Source organism: Bos javanicus, chromosome 6 (genome assembly GCF_032452875.1).
Source record: "Bos javanicus breed banteng chromosome 6, ARS-OSU_banteng_1.0, whole genome shotgun sequence".
Classification (NCBI taxonomy): Eukaryota; Metazoa; Chordata; class Mammalia; order Artiodactyla; family Bovidae; genus Bos; species Bos javanicus.
This window is the reverse complement of record NC_083873.1, coordinates 115021152-115042377: the sequence shown is the minus strand read 5'-3', so window position 1 is coordinate 115042377 and position 21226 is coordinate 115021152.

Genomic DNA, 21226 nt, shown 5'->3' with positions numbered 1-21226 from the left:
TCCTCTGGATATTCTAAAGTGGTTTCCCCTGGAGTTTTTATAAAAACTGGAGCCCCTGAAACGGATTAATATCTTGGTCCGGCAGCTGCAGAGACCGCATCCGAGACATTCCTGTGGCATTTCCGACCGCGTTCAAGCCAAGGAGCTCCTGGGGTGGAAGGGGACCGCTTTTATTTAGGGGCTCTGTGGATTTGGGCTTGCGGAAAACTCCTTTTTGTCTGACCCAACTGGAACGCCTGTTGCCACCCCCGCCCTCACCCCTGACTCCCCTTCACAGACATTTTGTTCAAAGTTTCTATTCCGTACTTTGTTTTGTCCAGGAGACCAGCTTTGTTTTTTAGTCGCTAAGTCGTGTCTGACTCTTTCACGACCCTATGAACTGTAGCCCGCCAGGCTCCCCTGTCCATGGGATTCTCCAGGCAAGAATACTGGAGTGGGTTGCATTTCCTTCTGCAGGGGATCTTCCCAACCCTGGGGTTGAACTCTGTCTCCTGCATTAGTGGACGGGTTCTTTACCACTGAGTCAACTGGGAGACCAACTTAGAGGATTTTAAAGTTATGAGGTGACACAGTGTCTCGATGTTGGGTTCACACATTGCCACTGAGTCAACTGGGAGGCCAACTTAGACGATTTTAAAGTTATGAGGTGACACAGTGTCTCGATGTTGGGGTCACACATTGCCAGCTTTTATGGAGGCACTATCCCCGATTTGTGCATTCACTATATGAGTCTCCAGAGAATCCCACACGTTGGGTGCTTTTTTCCCAAGGAGACAGAGAAAGGAGGCTGAACAGGAGAAAGTGTGGAAGAGGCAGAAGAGGGTGCCAAAGGGAAGGACACGGACCTGGGATTTCCAAGGCAGGATGGCGTTTACTGGCTCACGACTGTGGGTGACTCACCCGACCTGCTTAAATCTTAGTTTCCTCATTTGAGAATGGGAAAAAGTAATATTGGGGCAATACATCTTAGAGGAGTTATGACATTCAAATGAAATGATGGGTGTGAAAGCTCTTTGAAAACGGCAAACACCGCATAACAGGAGATGGGAGTGAAAGTGTTAGTTGCCCAGTCATGTCCAGCTCTTCAGGACCCCCGGGACTTCTCCAGTCCATGGAATTCTGCAGGCTAGAATACCAGAGTAGGTAACCTTTCCCTTCTCCAGGGGATCTTCCCGCCCCAGGGATCAAACCAGGATCTCCTGTATTGCAGGCAGATTCTTTAATGTCTGAGCCACCAGGGAAGCCCAGAGTGGAAGGGATGGTCACTAATTAGTGGGAGTAGTGTTTACGCTCATTTGTGTCCGACTCTTTGTGACCCCATGGATTTCTCCAGTCCATGGAATTCCTCAGTCAAGAACACTGGAGTGGGTAGCCTATCCCTTCTCCAGAGGATCTTCCCAAACCAAGGAGCGAAGCTGGGTCTCCTGCATTGCAGGCGGATTCTTTACCAGCTGAGCCACCAGGGAAGTCTTAAGCATATGTACAAAAATTTCTAAAACAAACAGAACAGAAAAGCAATGTCTTTGTAATATCATATTACTAAAGACTAAAAATCTATGATTTGTACAGTTTTAGGAAACAGACCCACTAGACAAACACTGGGGGACAAGACTGATGAGGCCCCATGGAGAGAGGAGGGGGATCTGTCGTTTGGATCCTGATTTTCAGTAGGATATGAAAGATGTTGCACTTCAGAGCAAATGAAGTTAAGACCAAGACGGAGACAGCCCAGTCCAGCCGAGCCTCCGCTGGGTCAGGAAGGACCATCAGGGACGAGAACACAGGTCAGCGTGGGGAGGGGCCGTGGTGGGCAAGGATGAGCCAGGCTCCCCTCTGCTTCACAGTACGCTAATAGGAACCCAGACCCATTCTGGTGACTTCTGGAGAAAGAGAAGTCAGAAGAGTTTCACTCACTACTTACCATCCATGCTTGACTTATTGAGCACCCACTGTGTGCCAGATGGGGCCAAGAAGTTTATAAATTTTTCCAGAGGATAAAGGGATGTCAAGCTTAGGGCAAAATAAGGTAAAAGTGGATTAACTGGGATTTTCTCTCCCGGCTGTGATGGACTAGCTGGTACTTGCTAGACCTGTACAAGTGAGGTCACCAGCATTTGACAACAGGTGGAACAGACTGGTGGAGGAAGCGAAGCAGGGAAGAATGTAATGCCTCTCTCTCAGCACTTGCACACAAAGGCAAAATATCAGTGAGATGCCGATGACCTCAGCATCACCGTCAACCACCCGACCACACCGACACGCACAGAATGCTGTGCCAACGACCAGAAGAGGTACCTACCACATCGTGGGATGTTGGCCAAGACGGACCACTTCTAGGACAAGAAATAAGCAAATTTCAGAACACTGAACCTTCAGAGAATGTTCTCTGACCATAGGAGAAGTAAATGAGAAATCAATCAAAATAAAATATCTTGAAAGTCCCCAAATATTTGGAAATTAGCAAGCTTCCCCCGTGGATCAAACAATAATTCACCAGAAAAAAATGAGACTTTATCTTAACCTGAATAACCATAGAAACATTATCATCTCAGAATGTGTGAGATATAGATAAAAATAATTTTTGTGGAATTTATTTCTTTACCTATGGTAAGCAAGGGAAAGTGGTTTAAAATCAATGATCTATGCTTACATTAAAAAGAAAAAAAAAGGAAGAGACAAAGAAATGCAAAATTAGTTGAAAGAAGGAAGTAATGAAGATAAATAGAGAAATAATGAAATAAAAACAAAACAGAAAATTCATAAAAAACAAAATTTGTTCTCTAAAAAATTAAAGAATTTAATAAACTCCTAGAAAAAAACAGAGAACATATAATTTACCAACATAAAAAATGAAGATAAAATTTTACTACAGATCCTACAGTCACTAAAAAGAAAATAAGAAGTATCATAAAAAACTTAAATAAGAAGGTAGGAGAAAACTTTGGGAATTGACGGCATGGATTGTGGTGATAGTTTCAGCAGTGTATACTTGTCTCTAAATTCATCAAATGCATACACTAATTATATACAGCATTTGGTCTGTCAAAAAAATTGTAAATAAAGCCAAAATCCCAGCCATATGCCCCATAAATTTGATAACTTAGATAAATGGACAGATTTCTTGAAAACTGCACATTATCAAACTGACTCAAGAAGCAATAGAAATTCTGCATATCTCTAAAATTAGTAAAAAATCAATTTTTTAAATCATATACCTTCCTACAAACATAACTCCAGTTCCCAATGGCTTCACTGGCACATTCTGTAAACCTTATCAGAGAGAAATAGTACCGGTGAGACTCGTATTCTCTTAGAAAATAGAGAAGGGAAACATTCAGATCCCTTCTTTTTCGAGGCCAGCATTACCCTGACACCAAAACCAGACAAAGAAATTACAAAAGAGAACAGACCAATATCTTTCATGGACTTGAACCAGAACACATCTTTCACAGAAAAATATATTACACGACATTCAATAACAAAATATTAGCAAATTAATTCATCTATACACAGGAAGACCCGTGCGGTTTATTTGAGGAATGCGAGGTTGGCTCAAGATTTCAAAAATCAAAGTAATTACTGCATTAACAGAATAAGGAGATAATCCTGTGATCATTTTAAAGCAGGCAGAAAAGTAATTTTGTGATATCCATTCTGCAAAATTCATTCATGATGAGAACTCTCAGCAAACCAAGATTAGAAGAGACTTTCCCTCAAGTACATTGAGAATAGCCATGAAAACCTGCAAATAGCATCTCACTTAAGGGGGTCGGCTGAATGCTTCCTCCTAAGCTTGAGGGCAAGGCAATTGTCTGTTCTCATCCTTTCTACCATTGCACAGAAGGGCCTGGCCGACTCAATAAGGCAAGAAAGAGAAGTAAACATAATTAAACAAAAGGCACACACGTTGGAAAGGAAGAAATAAGCTATATTTGCAGTAGCATCTTTCCTTTTCTCCTTTGCCTTTCCCTTCTCTTCTTTTCACAGCTATTTGTAAGGCTTCCTCAGACAACCATTTTGCCTTTTTGCATTCCTTTTTCTTAGGGATGGTCTTGATCACTGCCTCCTGTACAATGTCACAAACCTCCATCCATGGTTCTTCAGGTACTCTGTCTATAAGATCTAATCCCTAGAATCTATTTGTCACTTCTACTGTATAATTGTAAGGGACTTGATTTAGATCATACCTGAATGGTCTCGTGGTTTTCCTTACCTTCTTCAGTTTAAGTCTGAATTTGGCAATAAGAAGTTCATGATCTGAGCTACAGTCAGCTCCCAGTCTTGTTTTTGCTGACTGTATAGAGCTCCTCCATCTTTGGCTGAAAAGCATGTAACCAATCTGATTTCAGTATTGACCATCTGCTGATGCCCATGTGCAGAGTCTTCTCTACACAAAAGAAAGCCTTCCTCGGTGATCAATGCAAAGAAATAGAGGAAAACAATAGGATGGGAAAGACTAGAGATCACTTCAAGAGAATTAGAGATACCAAGGGAAGATTTCATGCAAAGATGGGCTCAATAAAGGACAGAAACAGGACCTAACAGAAGGACCTAACTGAAGCAGAAGATTTTAAGAAGAGGTGGCAAGAATACACAGAAGAACTATACAAAAAAGATCTTCATGACCCAGATAACCACGATGGTGTGATCACTCACCTAGAGCCAGACATCCTGAAATGCAAAGTCAAGTGGGCCTTAGGAAGCATCACTGCAAACAAAGCTAGTGGAGATTATGGAATTCCACTTGAGCTATTTCAAATCCTAAAAGATGATGCTGTGAAAGTGCTGTACTCAATATGCCAGCAAATTTGGAAAACTCAGCAGTGGCCACAGGCCTGGAAAAGGGCAGTTTTCATTCCAATCCCAAAGAAAGGCAATGCCAAAGAATGCTCAAACTACTGCACAATTGCACTCATCTCACAGGCTAGCAAAGTAATGCTCAAAATTCTCCAAACCAGGCTTCAACAGTATATTAACTGTGAACTTCCAGATGTTCAAGTTGGTTTTAGAAAAGCAGAGGAACCGGAGATCAAATTGGCAACATCCATTATATTATTTAAAAAACAAGAGAGTTCCAGAAAAATATCTATTTCTGCTTTGTTGACTCTGCCAAAGCATTTGACTGTGTGGATCACAACAAACTGTGGAAAATTCTGAAAGAGATGGGAATACCAGACCACCTGATCTGCCTCCTGAGAAATCTGTATACAGGTCAAGAAGCAACAGTTAGAACTGGACATGGAACAACAGACTGGTTCCAAATCAGGAAAGGAGTACGTCAAGGCTTATTTAGCTTATTTAGCTTATATGCAGAGTACATCATGAGAAATGCTGGAGTGGATGAAGCACAAGCTGGAATCAAGATTGCTGGGAGAAATATAAATAACCTCGATATGCAGATGACACCACCCTTACGGCAAAAAGCGAAGAAGAACTGAAGGGCCTTCTGATGAAAGTGATAGAGGAGAGTGAAAAAGTTGGCTTAAAGCTCAACATTCAGAAAACTAAGATCATGGCATTTGGTCCCATCACTTCATGGCAAATAGATGGGGAAACAGTGACAGACTTTATTTTTTTGGTCTCCAAAATCACTGCAGATGGTGACTGCAGCCATGAAATTAAAAGACGCTTGCTCCTTGGAAGAAAAGTTAAGACCAACCTATACAGCATATTAAAAGGCAGAGACATTACTTTGCCAACAAAGGTCCATCTAATCAAAACTGTGGTTTTTCCAGTGGTCATGTATGGATGTGAGAGTTGGACTATAAAGAAAGCTGAGAGATGAAGAATTGATGCTTTTGAACTGTGGTGCTGGAGAAGACTCTTGAGAGTCCCTTGGACTACAAGGAGATCCAACCAGTCCATCCTAAAGGAAATCAGTCTTGAATATTCATTGGAAGGACTGATGCTGAAGCTGAAACTCCAATACTCTGGACACCTGATGCAAAGAACTGACTCATTTGAAAAGACCCTGATGCTGGGCAAGATTGAAGGCAGGAGGAGAAGGGGATGACAGGGGATGAAATGGTTGTATGGCACCACTGACTCAATGAGTTTGAGTAAATTCTGGGAGCTGGTGATGGACAGGGAAGCCTGGTGTGCTGCAGTCCATGGCATCACAAAGTCGGACACGAGTGAGCGAGTGAACTGAACTGAACTGCAGTAGCTTATGTATTTATATAGAAAATCATAAGAAACCAACAATTCGCTAGACCTTTAGGTGAATTATACAAGGTCAATATACAAAAATCAATATTTCTCCAAGCTGGAATTGGCTTGGAAGGTATATATATTTTTTTAAGATTGGAATTTGGGACAAAACAATTGTAAATACCATTTGTAGTAATAAAAATATATATAGGTATAAATTTCATGGAGATTTTATAGGACCTCTGCATAAAAACTCAAAACATTTCTGGGTGAAATTAAAGATCTACATAAATGAAGGGATATATCATACTCATGGATTGGAAGATTCAGTGTTGTTAAGATGTCTGTTTTCCACCAGTTTATTCCACCAATTGAAGGGGTTAGTTAGTAAACTATGTTCCTCAGCTGACCGCCTGCTTTTATGAATAAAGTTTTATTAGAACATAGCCATGCCTTTAGTTTATGTAATGAAAGACTCTGATGCTGGGAGGGATTGGGGGCAGGAGGAGAAGGGGACGACAGAGGATGAGATGGCTGGATGGCATCACCGACTCGATGGATTTTGTGAGTTTGAGTTTGTGAGTTTGAGTGAACTCCAGGAGCTGGTGATGGACAGGGAGGCCTGGCATGCTGTGATTCACGGGGTCGCAAAGAGTCAGACACGACTGAGTGACTGAACTGAACTGAACTGAACTGAACTGATGGATGTTCCATGGCAATCTTCAACGGCTGTGTTGACTGCTCATGATAGAGACTATATCATCCTCAAAGCCAAACATGTTTACTATCTGGTCTTTTAGGAAATTTTACCCACCCCTGATCTATAGGTTTAATGCAATCACAATCAAAATGCCAAACTCTTTTGCTCCTTGTAGTATTGATCCTACTTAATCCAGGCTCATACCTTTTACGAGCTCTGCTGTGGTCTCGTTGTTGCTCAGTTGCTCAGTCGTGTCCGACTCTTTGTGACCCCGTGGACTGTATGTAGCCTGCCAGGCTCCTCTGGCCATGGGATTTCCCAGACAAGAATACTGGAGTGGGATCTTAATTTCCCTATTTATTGACTGTGCAAAATTTGATTCCATACTTACCCTCAACATTTCGTTTAACTACAAGTTTTCTAATCCTGAGGTTTTTAAAATTCTAGTCATCTGTTAAAAACCTGGTTTCCAAAGTGGTGTATTTCCCACAAGAAGGGTCAGAAATGCCATACTTTCTGAATGCCTGCACGGCTGCAGGTCGATGTCGCCTGTTTCTGCCTTTGCGCTCGAGGTCATCTTGGCAGAGGGTCAAGCCCCCGAGCTGTTTCTTCAGTCCTTGGTGGCCGTTCCCTCCTGGCACCGAGGGCTGCCTCTCTCACAGCCTCTCCTTTTGTCTCCATCTGGCAGGACTTGATCATGAAGCGTTGCTCGCCTAGAGGGACTGATGACTGCTCTATGAGCTGAATCGTCTTGCTCTTCGGATTATCATTCGGTTGCCTTGCTCTTGAGCAACTTGTCTGTTTATTTATGGCCGCGCCGGGTCTTACTGCTGTATGCAGGGCTTTCTCCAGCTGCGGCAATCGGGGGCTACTCTGTTGCCATGCACAGGCTTTTCATCGTGGGGCTTTCTCTTGTTGCAGAGCAGAGGCTGCGGGCGCAAGGGCTTCAGTAGCTGTGGCTCACGGGATCAGGAGCTTGCAGGCTCCAGGAGCTGTGGCTCACGGGCTTCAGTTGCCCACAGCACGTGGAGTCATCCCGGATCAGGGGTAGAACCCATGTCCCCTGTACTGGCAGGCGGGTTCTGAGCCACTGTACCACCAGGGAAGTCCTTTTCTGCTTTTTTCAATCTCATTTTTTCCTCCACAAACTTTTCATCCAGATTTTTTTTTTTTGTGGCATTGATGATGGTGTAGGGTCATTGAATAGCAACCTCTCTAGTTTTGCTTTCTAGGTACCTGAAAATGTCTCTTTAACCTTGAAGTTCAATAATCTGACTCATTGGCTGTCGCCTCGCCCTGGAAAGTGACCAGCTGCTCAGTCTGCAGACTAGCGTTTCCTTCATTCCAGGGCAAGTTTGTCTTGTACGATGATCTCACTATGTAATCTCTTATGTCTAATTTCTCTTCTGTTTTGGGGTCACCTCCTCAGGGTCACCAGCTATCTCCGTGGGATTGTTTTGTTATTCCTTTATCCTCGTCTCTGGCTATTTCCACGTCTTTGCCTTTCTGCTCTGATTCGCTTGTTTGCCATTACTTCATTTTGGCCATTTTTCCAAATCCAGCTCCAGGAAACTCTCTGCGATTCTTGAGACCCTGAGCTCCTGGCTCCCAACGGTTTCCGTCAACACTCTCTGGGGTGTCTGCCCCACCCCTGTATCGTCTTCCCTTACCAGAGGTGCTCAGGGTTTGCCAGCTCCACCACCCCATGCCAAGGGGGCACTCAGGAGTGATGCCAAGATGCCCGGATTCGTGTTTCTCTTGGTTGCATCCATGAAGAGCCGCAGCAGGTTGCTAACCCCTAGAAATGATTCGCCTGGATGCTGCAGTGAACACCCACCAGCCTCTGTGTCTGGAGTCTTCACCAAACTCTCTGGTTGGGATGGGAGCCGGAGCCTCTTCCCTCTCCTCTCATCTTACCTGACATCTGAAGGGCGCTTGAGAGCTGTCAGTCCAGCGGCAGTGTGGACAAGGGATGGAGGGAGGTCAGCTGGCTGGACACGATGAACTGGATGAAGCGAGGAGGCCAGGGAGACGGGTGGATAGGGGGCAGTCGCTCGGCGGCCTGGCCCGGGAGACACAGGAGGGCCCGGAGCGGTGAGTGGCAGTCACCCGGCAGTCTCTCTCATGCTGGGTCGGAAGCAGCTCCCTGGATGTCTGGTCTAACTCTTCCCTCTGCCTGTCTTCTGCTCCCCAGCTGCACAGCCAGCTCCTGGTGGCCAGGACAGGCTCCGAGGATCCGCTGTTTCTGCAGACCCCCGGCCCAGGCCTCGTCACAACGTGGGGCAGGCACTGGGGCCTGACTTCAGCTCTGCCTGTTACTGCCGCAGCCCTGGGGCCAGCGCAGGCCTGGGGCCGGGGCACTTCCCAGAGGGACGTCTGGGGGCTTCTGACTAGGCCTTGCTGCTGCGGGCTCTGCATCCGTCCCGCAGGGTCCTGCTGTCTCCTTGCTCTCCGCCCCGTGTTGTGGGCAGTGGGCTGGGCGAGGGGTGTGGGCTGCTTACAGGCTGAGAAGGCTGGCTCTGCATTTCCTAACGAGTTCGGCAGAAACTGTGCACTTTCCTGGAGAAGGCAACGGCACCCACTCCAGTGCTCTTGCCTGGAAAATCCCATGGACGGAGGAGCCTGGTGGGCTACAGTCCATGGTGTTGCAAAGAGTTGGACACGACTGAGCAACTTCACGTCACTTCGTGCACTTTCCATGTAAAGGAATCTTGGAGGGTTGTCCCAAGAGCGATGACTCAAAATCATAATTCCGACATTTGCCCCCACCCTGCCCCTAACACTTGCCTGGCATGCCTGATCTGCACCCGCTCAGGTGCCCAGCATCAGAGGTGTCAGACCAGGCTCCATCTTTCACCGCACAGGCCCGGGGTGATGGCTCTGGAGGGTGGTGAGTCCTGACACCCAGCAGTACAGAGGGGCTGGGGACAAGAGACCCATCCATGGGGAGGGCATCCCCCGGCACTCTTGCCCACCTCACCACCTTTGCCAGAGAATCGCCTCCTGGCCTTATAGCCTGGCCTCAATTCCAGTCTCATCCACCCACCTGGAGGGCCCCGTCCAGGCCCCACTTCCCGTAGGAAGCCCCACTCTCTCTCTCCCCCAAAGTTTCTTTGGATCTGCACTGCACAAACCAGCTCGGGGCGACTTGGGCAACAGGCATTTATAGGAAGATCCTGGCAGAACGTGTGGGATTGAAAGAGTGGCCTGGGCTAAGGGGCCCGAGACTCGCGCTCACTGCCTCCTGTCGCACCCGGGTCCTGGGTGTGGGCCCTGACTGCCATGCCATCCCCCGGGGTGGGGCAGATGCAGATGTGGTGCTGTCAGCCTGGGGGGCACCTAAGCCATTCTGGGAAGAGAATGCCACCCCACCCAGAGCCAGCTCTGCCGGGCCTCTCCGTGTCCGCCCCGTGCAGGCCCAGTGGGCGTGGAGAAACCCCCCATCTTCATCCTCTCACCCCCTCACCTGGTTGGGAAAGGCTTCGGTTCTCCCCACCTAGTGGGTGGGGACCCCGGGGTCAGAGCCACGAGGGGCAGGCTGCTTCCCCAGAGCCCTGCATGGGAGGGGCTTGGAAACGCCTGCTCGCCCGTCTATCCGTGTGCAGCTCTGGCTGGTGTCAACTCTGGAGCCCAGTGAGGACGAAGCTCAGCTTCTCGGGTGAGAGCAGGACGAGGAATGCGGGGAAGGGGCAGCTCTGGAACCTTCTGCTCCTCCCACGCCGCGTGGGCCCCGGTTACCTACTGCGCCCTCTCACCCGGAAAACAGTGATGAGGCTGCAGGGCGTCTTGCGGACGGTGGAGAGGGCAGACCCGTGAGCTCTTCTGAACGTCAGGGGCCCCAAGGCTTCGGTCAGAGCCGCCCCGCTGAGTCTGGCTACAGGCACTCCTGGTTTCAGTCCTTCATGGGCCCGACGCAAGTGGGGTCCAGGCGTCAGGGCTCAGTGCTGCCGTCTGGCGGTCCAGGGCAGGAGGGTGAGACCAACCCCCGGACCTGGCTCCTGGCTCTGGCGGGTGACCTTGGGGGCCACGTGCGGATCATTCTCTGGGCAGCCATGTGACCTCCAGCCTCAGTGTTTCCTGGCACCACAGACCTGGGGGTGGGGAGGGAGGCTTCACACTGTAGACCTGTAGCCAGAAGTTCAAAATCAAGGTGTGGGCAAGTGTTTGTTCCCCTAGGAGCCTCCGGGGGAGGAGCTTCCTGACTCTTTCAGCTCCCAGTGGCTCCAGGTCTCCCAGCGTTGTTGCCGATTCTCTCCATCTTCACGTGGCCTCCCTGTCTCCCTGTGACTCTGTCTCCCGTAAGGACACCAGTGATTAGACTCCACCCTAATCCCGTTCTCACCTTCATTACATCCACAGAGGAGGCCGCATTCTGAAGTTCCAGTGGACGTGAGCTTAGGGAACACGATTCATGCTCCTAACACTCACCACCACCGCGTGGGCTTTCCCGCCCTCCTCCTCCAGCTTCTCAGAGGTCAAGGGCCTGGCCTCAGCCCAGAAAGCCTGGTCCCATCTTCCGAACCCCGCGCCCACCCAGGGGTCCAGTCCTGGCTCTCTCCCTGCCTGGACTTCGGATATTCTAGGCCATGCAGGACCCTGGGTGTGCCCAGAGTCAGTGGAGTCGGGGTGATGGGGACAATGCCACTTCCTCCCGCCCCATGCGCTGGGTATGAACCGCGCAGGACCATGGGGTAACCTCTGGCCGTCAGCATGACCCCCGGGAGGACAGGTGCAGCGAGCAGAATACAGGGGGGCCAGGACACCGAGGTCCCAGCACGCCTCCCGCCCGCAGGGGCATCTGGGCTCTGTTTGCCGTCACAAAACCATGCACTGGAGTTATCGCTGCTGTTCGGCCACTCAGTCGTGTCTGACTCTTTGCAGCCCCGTGGACTGCCGCACGCCAGGCTTCCCTGTCCTTCACTACCTCCCGGAGGTTGCTCAAACTCACGACCATCTCGTCCTCCGTCACCCCCTTCTCCCCCACCCCCGATCTTTGCAGCGTCAGGGTCTTTTCCAATGACTGGGCTTAAACCACAGAAGCGTGTCCTCTGGCCGCTGTGGAGGCTAAAAGGCCAAGATCAGAATGCCGGCAGGGTGGGGCACCGGGGAGGCCTCTTCCTGCTTTGCGGATGCCTCCCTCTCAGGGTGTCCTCACGGGGTGAGGGGAGATCTCCACGCCTTCCGGTAAGACCTCCAGCCGTCACATCGGGGCCCCACTTAATGACCTCGGTGAACCTTAATTATCTCCTAAATGACTTCGCAATGGGGCTCAGGGCTTCACCTCTGAATCTGAGGGGTGACAATTTAATCCACAGCAGGTGGTGAACGCTGAGGTCTGAGACGGCCCTTTGCAGGAACGGGTAGTGGGAGAGGGGTTGGTGAAAACTAATGGCAAGCGGCCTTGTATGCAGATTTGGGGGGCTCGGTGCTAGAGAGCCCCAGCCCACCCCACTCACCTCCACATGGATCTGCTGCTGCCCGCCTTCCCAGGCCCCAGCCAGCCTCAGGGAGAAGAGGCCAGTCTCCTTTCCTTCCTGTGAATTCCCACGGAGGGGCCGGTGGACCTGGCTCACACCCTAGGCTCGCAGGTGGGACCCCAAGAGTGAACCATTCCGGCCCTTCCATCCAGGGGTCCAGGGCTGCCTGTGCTGACCTTGACTCCACCGGCTCCTTGAGGTCACCAGTAAGGGGCCCGAGGCTCGGAAGGGTGGTCGCCGCGGGGCCCTGCCCCTACCCCAGCATCCTCGAGGACAAAGTGGACTCCCTCCCCACACCACTGCCTGTGTCCGGGCGGGCCCGGCTCCAGGAATCCCTTTGCTGGTCGACCTCCATTTCTGAGCAGCCTGTGGCCACCGTCTCGGGGAGGTGTCCTTGGCTCTTGGCCCCCCAGAGCACTGGATCCCACTTAGCGAAATGGCCCTCCTGCTCTCCCTGAGAAGAGGCGTGGTCCTCTGGATGCCCACGGCCACCAGGAGACAGCCCCTGCCCCACCTGTGGTCACCGTGAGGCTTTGTTGCTATTGCAAGCTAAGAAGGACGAATGCCTGCCTTGCCCCGTGCGTGGGCCCGATTGGCAGCGAGGTCTTCCCCAACCTGTCATCAGTAATTGGGGACAAATTAATATTTACTAAGCAGACTCCCATGAATAGGGGGTGGGCATGAGAAGGCAGGGGGAGGGGCAAGACCTGAGCCTCCGCTCCTGGCTTTTAACTCCGCGCCCGCCCCCCCACCCCCACCCCCAGCAGAAACGTGATCCCGGGCTAATTGTTGGAGCTGTTTTCTCAGCCTCTCCTGCCTGACCCAGCTCCCAGTGCTGCAGTGCCCTCCTGCACCTCCGATGCAGTTGTATACATCAAAGGAGCAGGAGGAAACCTCTTAATACCCTACTTCCCTTTCCCCCCTGCCCCACCCAACTCAGGACCAGAGCATCACAGCTCAAGGTCCCGGTGGAGAGGGGCTTTCTAAAGTATTCGAAAGCATCCCACTCTGGCCGCTTCCCCCTTCAGCATCTCGTTTCACCCCCATGGCCCCCGGTGAAGGGAATGTCCCTGCCCCTGTCCTCTGATGGAGGGGATGGAGCTCAGAGAGGTTAAGTGAGTGACCCAAGGTCACACAGCAGACCACAAGCTGGAGCTTTGATTCGAAACCAGATTGCATGCGTGTCCTGGAGCTGCTGACATAAGGCACTGCAGACCGGGCTGAAAACAACGGGAACGTCTGCTCTCAGCCCCAGAGGCCGACGTCTGAGGCCAAGCTGGGGCTGGGCGCCCTCCTCCGAGCTCTGGGTGGACTCCGTCCTCACCCCTTTCTGCTCCACTGGCCTCCGCATCCTCGGCTCTGGGCTCGCAGTGGCCGCTGCCGTCCCTGTCTGTGGTCACTCGGCCTCCTCCCCGTGTGTGTCCGTGTGTCCGAGTCTCCCCCTGCTTGTGAGGACACCAGGGTTGGTGGAGGGCCCACTCCACTCCGGAGTCACCACCTTCATAGCATCAGATGTCCAGATCAGGCCAGCCTCACAGGCACCAAAGGTAGGGTGGGCCAGGCCTCGACCCCACTTCCTGGGAAAGTCGCCCTCCCCTGTGGGGCTTCCTCTCAGGCTTAAGGACGTGGCCCAGCCCCACCTTTGGTCTCTGTGAGGCTATGAAGACGGCAAGGCGGTGGGGAGACGAAGCACGTTCCCCCCTGACTACCAGCAGCAGCAGCCCCTCGAGGCAGCCTGGGTGGGCTTCCCCACGTGAGGGTCCTTCCTTTCCCACGTCCCGGCTGTGGGCTGAGGTGGAGAGGGTGGGCGACATCAGGACCCCCTCCCTGGGGCCGCTCCTGGTGCCGTGGGCAAGGTGGGTGGTGCGGGACGCTCTGAGCCACAGCATCACAGGCCAGGGGTTAAGTGGCTGCCCCGGGGCACACGAGCACTCAGTGGCAGGTCGGACAGGGACAGGGGTCAGCTCACCCCATGCCCAGGGCTGTTTCCAAAAGCAGATTTGGCTGAAAGCTGCTAGTCCGGGAGATTGCTTCAGAAGGCACTGGAAGCCTCTGGTTGGCCGAGGTTCTGTGAGGCGAGTTCTGCAGACTGGCAGCCTGGTTTCTGCAGCCCGGGTCCCGCCCTGCAGTACAGGGGCTGGGTGTGGGCGCTGCTGGAGCAGGACTTGGGGAGCAGAGGAGGGGACACCACCAGGAGGCGGTTTTCAGCCTCAGCAACGGGGACCTTACAAGAAGCAGAGGTGTCCGGCGGGGGGTCCCTCGCAGAGGGGTGAGCTCTCCGTCACTGGAGACACTCAAGCTGGTGCCGTCTGCTCTCAGGAGAGCCGTGGAGCAGAGGCCGTTTGGACTAAGTTTCCTGTGAGGCCCTTCACAGCCCAGCGCTGTGATCCTGCGAAGCCTGGGAGGGTGGGCTGGGGGCTGAGACCCTGCTTCTCCACCCCAGGCTCTCTCCCAGGCACATCGGGAAGGTGTGACCCTGAGTCCTGGGCACACGCGTGTGAGCCAGGGTGCTTCCTCGGCCTGGTGCCCATAGCTCAGCGCTGGGCCTAGGGGACCGGGGCCGGAGGGGTCGGTCCTCCAGGAAGTGACAATCGGATCAGATGAGCACGTGCTTCAGGACGGAGCCTGAGGTCACTGGATGAGCACCCGGGGAAGACATGGGGAGGAGCGTCCCGAGCTCACTTCCACGGAGGGGCTGGAGGGCCAGCAGGTGGTGGACCGCAAGGAAGAACCCACGAGGCTACCCTTACCAGCCACGCCCCTCTTTAAAGACGTGACTTATGTGGGAAGTCAGTCACTTCAGAAGGCACTAGAGGCCTCTGGTTGGCCGAGGTTCTGTGAGGCGAGTTCTGCAGACTGGCAGCCTGGTTTCTGCAGCCCGGGCAGTGCAGGGGCCAAGGCGGGTGCTGGAGGGGGGACCTGGGGACCTAGGAGAGGACACCAGGGGGAAGCAGCTTTCAGCTCGGCGAGGGGGCATTTCAACCCCACCTCCAACCCTCCGTGACCCCGTAGGACCCTGCAGACCCCCGTCGCACTGCCTCTAGACTCTGACCTCTGGACGGACCCGCATCTCGGGCCCCAGGGCCTCTCTCTGCCTGGTCGCAGGCCCGGCCCTGCGAGGAGTCCAGTCCCCCCACTCTCCAGGCGCGATGGGTATCAGGGCACAGGTCTCCACGGCCCTGCTCACCAGGGTCATGAGCTGGCTGTCACCCCTTCTGCCGTCTGTCTGTCTGTCCGTGTCTCTGTGTCCATCTGTTGACAAGCATCTGTCTTTGCTTCTTGCTAGAAAGAACAAGCAAGCAAGCAAACAGGGCCCTTGGAAGTAGGAGGTTAAGATACAGAACAATGGCAGCAACAGGGACGACAGGGTGAGAGGAGAGGCGGCGGGAGACGAGGCCGGCTCAGACCTGCCGGAAGGGCCTGGGCGGCGGCTGCGAGCTGCCAGCCGCCAAAGCAATGGAGCCACACGGGGATCCCGCAGGAGCTGCTCAGCTTCCTCTGACCCTGACATCCAAGCCAGGGGTGGGGGCACCCCCACCCATGCAACTCCCTGAACCTGGGGCCGCCAGCTCAGATGCACCGAGGAGCAGAGCCCCAGCAGGGGGTCAGCACGCTCTCCCCGCCGTGGCTGGAGGGGACGCCCCTGTTCCAGGGCATGGACACGCATGTTCGGGGAGGGGTGTGCGAGGAATGTTACCTGCGCCATGACCTGGCCTGTGGTCCCATGCAGGGTACTCCCGGGCTGAGGCCACCCCTGCAGGGGGCAAAGGCCGGTGGATCCCCTCCTGGGCCAGCCAGATCCAGCCCAAGCTCCCCTGGGGAGCTCCTAGGGACTGAGAAGTATGAGTTCCCGGCCCCTACTTCTCCCAGTCAGCCTTTGAGTTCCCCCAAGAGGGCCCATGCCATGCTGGCATCTCAGTTTATCCTCAATAACCCTCAGGACAACTCTTGGTCGGGAGCATCAGTCCACCTCTAAACATGAATAAACCGAGGCCACCCGATGACCAGGCCCCAGGCCCCAGCTGGTAACTGAAGGAGCCATGTCCTGGCCCAGCTGCCTCCTGACACTGCACTTGGGATGGTCTGACACTGTCCTTTTGCGGAGAAGCTCACTTGAGCATCAAGTCAGCATCAAGGGGAAAAGGTAACAAACGAACCAGCCGGAGATGAAGAGCTGAGATGGGAGGAGACACGGGGAGCCTGGCCCTTCTCCCTGCACCCCCTCCTCCTGACTTGTTGGCACAGTTCAGGACACCCACCCCAGCTGGGGGACCCGGGGGTGGGGGGCACTTCACACACCGGGGTTTTGAAGCTGGCAGGAGGGGACCGGAGCTCATCTTACTGGAGTCTGCCTGCCACCATCCAGACCGCCTCCTGCCGGTTCCCAGGCTCAGGCCACCACACTACCCCGCTCCCAGCAGAGAGGAGAGCCCTCTGCGGAGATGATGGACATTACCTGGTCCAGCGGGCAACTGACATATCCCTGCCTGTCCTTGTGACCAACGTTGCCGTATCATCCACTCAGGAGGCCCTTGAAAAATCCCTGCCCCTTTACACCACTGTGAGTCCATCCTACACCCTGTGACCCATCGGTCGCCCAGAGCATTGAACCACTTAGACTCTGCCAGGAGGAACAGTGGCCACTCTGTCCCCAGCCCCACGCCCGTTCCTCCCAGAGGAATCCCCCTCCTCCAAGGACACACAACTCTTGACCCCAATTCCCACCAAAGCGCACCCTTTGGTCTGCCTCGTGACTTGAGCCCCAGACTGTCACCCCGGGCTTGAACCAGACCCCCCCAGTGACCATGGTCAGCAGAGGGCAGGCGGCCGCTTCCCTCCTGGCTGTGTTCCAAGGGCAGAAGAAAGGGCTGGAGCTCCATGAGCACCTACTAAGGGCCCCCTGAGCGAGATCCAGACGCTGAAGCACTTAAGATGGGCTCACGGGTAAGATTTCACAGTTCCGGCCCCAGGAAGATTTCTACTCCAGAAATTTTTTCTTTGCACTCACCCAGAAGATGATAAATGAACCAGCAAAGGGTGTCGCCATCACCACAGCCAAGGCAGGAAACACCCCTCGCCCCCGCTTCTTCCCCGTGCCCTCTGCCGCTGGTCTTGGCGTTTGCTTTTCGTGCTGAGAACACTTAACACGAGACACGCTCTCTCAGCAAATGCCAATGAGGCCGGAGCCGCGTTTTCCACTAGAGGCGTGCTGTGCGGCCCCTCTCAAGCCCACTCCTCTGGGAACCGAACTCTGCACCTAGAATGACCCCTCCCCGGGCCCCTCCCCAGCCCGGGCACCCTCCTCTCGGTGTCTGCTTCCCTGAGTCCGTCTGTCCTTCGACCCCACAGGTAGGCGGCATCGTGCAGTTTGTCCCGTGCCTGCTTTATCTCACTCCACGTAATCTCCTCCAAGCCCATCCGCGTTGCCACAAATGAGACTTCTCTTTAAAATTCTTCTTCAAGGCAGAATAGCATTCCCTTGCGTGTCCGTAGAGTACTTTCTCTATTCCTTCTAGCCAGTCGGGTTGTTCCCGTGCCTTGGCTATCGTGAATAATGGTCCAGGAACGTGGCTGGGCAGGTTCATGTTTGAGACACTGCTTTGGGTTTACACCCAGAGGTGTGTGGCTGGGTCATATTAGACTTTTCATTTTTAAATAAATATTTATTTGTTTATTTGGCTGCCCCAGTCGTGTGGGATCTAGCTCCCTGACCAGGGTTTGAGCTCTGGCCCCCTGCACTGGAAGTGTGGGGTCCTGGCCACTGGACCACCAGAGAGGTCCTTATTTTTCATTTTAAGGGGACTCTGGACACCCTGCACAGGGTCTGCACCGTTTTACAGTCTCACCAACAGGGCACAAGGGCTCTAGCTTAGGTGAAAGTTACTCCTGCCTCCAAGAGGGCTGGGCACAGCTGAGGGGTTTTTCCAGGCTGCAGGGGCAGGAAGTGGGGGACTGGGATCTGTGTCCGGAGCCCCTGGGTCCTCCACTTTCCCTTCCATGGACCTGGGGCTGTGCCCCCCGCCTGAACCGAGCTATCTGTGGGGCAGGGTGTCTGTGGGCAGAAGGACAGGCAGGAGGGGCAGGCGCTGGGGGCTGTCCCCTGCCAGGGACCCCACTCAGGGTCGGGGTGGGCACACAGCTGCAACGGCTGCATCACCTCCTCTCCTCCTTGCTTCCTCCCCCCGCGCCCCCATCTCTCTCCTTTCCAGGGGTAGTGACAAGTCCTCCAAGTCCTGTGTGACCTGGAGTCCAGGGCCCAGGGAGACTCTCTAAAGTGGGATTTCCTGCCTCCCATTGCCACCCCGACGACACCCCCACCCATCCACCCCCAAATCAGGAGAAGGCAGTTCAGAGACTCAGCTTGTTGTTAAGGAACTTCCCCAGCCAAGCTCAGGACACGCTGAGCACAAGTTCCCCTTCTCGAGGGTGTAGAGTAAAGGGCAGAAGCTGGATGGCATCCCAGGGACTTTGGGGGGCAAGCTTCGGGGTCCTCAGGGAAAGAACTTGTCCTTAACGTCTCACCCAGCGACCCTCTCTCTCTTGCTCACACATACACACAGAGTCGCCGCTTTCAAGACAATGCTTTTAAAGCAGACTCTGTATCAGAGAAATGGTGGCCCGTGTGAGTGTGATCTGACTGAATCAGACAAGATCGCATCCGTGTCCCCTCCCCCGCCCCCGGGTTGTCGGGAGCCCCGAACACCCTGGGAACCAGCAAGCGCCAGCTTTGAAAGGTTAAGGCAGACGCGTCTAAACTGCACACCTCCCCCCCACCGCAACCCCAAGTGTAGCCAAGCCGGCCTCCTCCTTAGAAAGAGGAATTCGATCAAATGTTAATCCTCTCCACATGTAGAATATTCCAGATAGCCCCGAGCTCTGAGTGCCTTTTGAACTTGTGAACAGAAATTGATTCAAGGTGACGAATTTGTAATCAGTTTATGATTGATGGGCCGCGTTTCCAGAGAGGCAGCTCGGTGTCCGCCCCCCCGCCCCCCCACCCCGCCCGGGGAAGCAAATGTGTTTCACTTTATCTCGCCCCATCCCGGGGCCCGGAGGACCCGGAGAAAGAAAATAAAGTCAACTGCAATATTTAACTTGTGTTAGAACAGATGCCACTTCATTAGGGGATCCAAGGGAGGAAGCGCTAAAGCAGAGCTTTGGGCTCGCCCTCCCGCCTGGATAGGGGGCAGATCGGATGTTAAACTATTAGTGTGATTAGGTGAATAATGACTTTGGAACTAATTTCGCTGGATTGGAAAGAGAGCAGGACAGGGCGAAAGCAGAAACATCTGCTAGAATATTCTAATTTCAAAGGGTAATTGCGGAAGGCCAGCTCCAGGCCCCCTTCCTTCTCTCCCTTTCTCTTTCTTTCCTTTCTTTTTGTTAATCGAAACTGCCTTGAAGTGACTTTTGAGTGCAGCCCTAGCAAAGTTCAGATGGAAAGTTCTCAGGGTAGAAGCCCAGGGGACTGCCAAGCAGGCTGGCCCAGGGCCCCAGGAAGCCACTCAGCCGTCAGCCCGCGTCGAAGCTGCTCCCTGAGCGCCTTCAGGGCAGCAGGCAGTGGCCTTGAACTTCTCAGGCCGGGCTACCTCTGGGATCTGAGGAAAACCTTAAACCACGTCCGTTCCATTTGAGAAAAGAACAGGCTCACGGCATGAAAGCCTCTGGGGCAGGTTCACAGACCCCTGCGAGGGCATCATTTCCAGCCATCCTTTCTCTGCGGTCACCTTGGCTCCCCTTTCTGTCTGCGGGCAGTGGGGTGCTGAGGAAACGGGGGTCCAAACCAAAAGAGCAAACCCTGGTTTGTAGCATCTGCCAGTGCCCGTGGTGTAAACGCCCCTCCAAGGCCAAAGTCAAGCCACCGACTCGAGGTCACGGAGCTGACGTCGCTGGGACGGGATGGGCATGTCCAGTTCTTGCTGGCCCGAGCCACCTCTGCATGCCAGTGTTCCCCACCACCGGGAGCACACTTCCTGGGCCTTCCCCGCCTGAGAAGCGTCCCCGGCTCTCCAGGGTCAGCCCCCTTGCTCCCAGGCTGTGTCCGGCCTCTTGAGGCTTGGGCTCCCCTGTCCACAGGGCTCCTCCGCCTTTTTCCCCTGCCCAATAGTCACGTGCTCCAGCTTGCCGAGTCGCCCCCAGCTACATCGTCCTCCTCCTCCCTTTCTGTCTTTACTTTCATCCTTTCACCAACCAGCTCTGAATGGCTGTTCTGTGCTCCACATCGGGGTGATGGGACAGACTGGGCCCCTGGCCTCACAGACCTCATGGCAGAGTGGATGGACAGACCTCATCGGGAGATAACAGGAGGGCCCGAGCTGAGAATCCTTCGGGAAAGGGAGGTTAAAGGGCCTAATCCGATGGTGGGGGCTATGGAAGGCTCCTGAGGGTAAGCAGGTTTGAGCCGAGCCCGGGCAGGAGAGCATGAACGGCAGAGAAGGAGGGCGGGTGGTTCTCTGGGCAGAAGAAGGTTTGTCCAAAGGTCCTGGGGTGAGCTCAGGTCATCACTGAAATCAGACCCTTACGGGGCAGGCAAGGGGGCCATGCCAGCAAGGTCGCCTCCTTCAGGGCCTCCTGGGGGAGGGCCCAGCCGGCCTCTGTCCTCAGGACAACAGGAGATGCAGGGCGATTTTGATTGTAAATTAAAGGTCATTTTTGCAAAGGTGACACGTACACAGGGCAGAGTCCAAAGGGCGGCAGGGAGAACAAGTGCGCCCTCCTGACCGCGGCAGCCCAGCCTGGTGCCCCTAGGCCAGCCTCCAGGACGGTGCCGCCTCCTCCCCAGGCCTGCACCCCGCGGGTCCAGTCACTGCAAACGCTCCTGCAGAAACCCGCCCCCACGGCGCCCTCTGCTCCTGGCTTTCCTGGCCTCATGTACCCATGTGTGTCTGTGTGTGTCCGT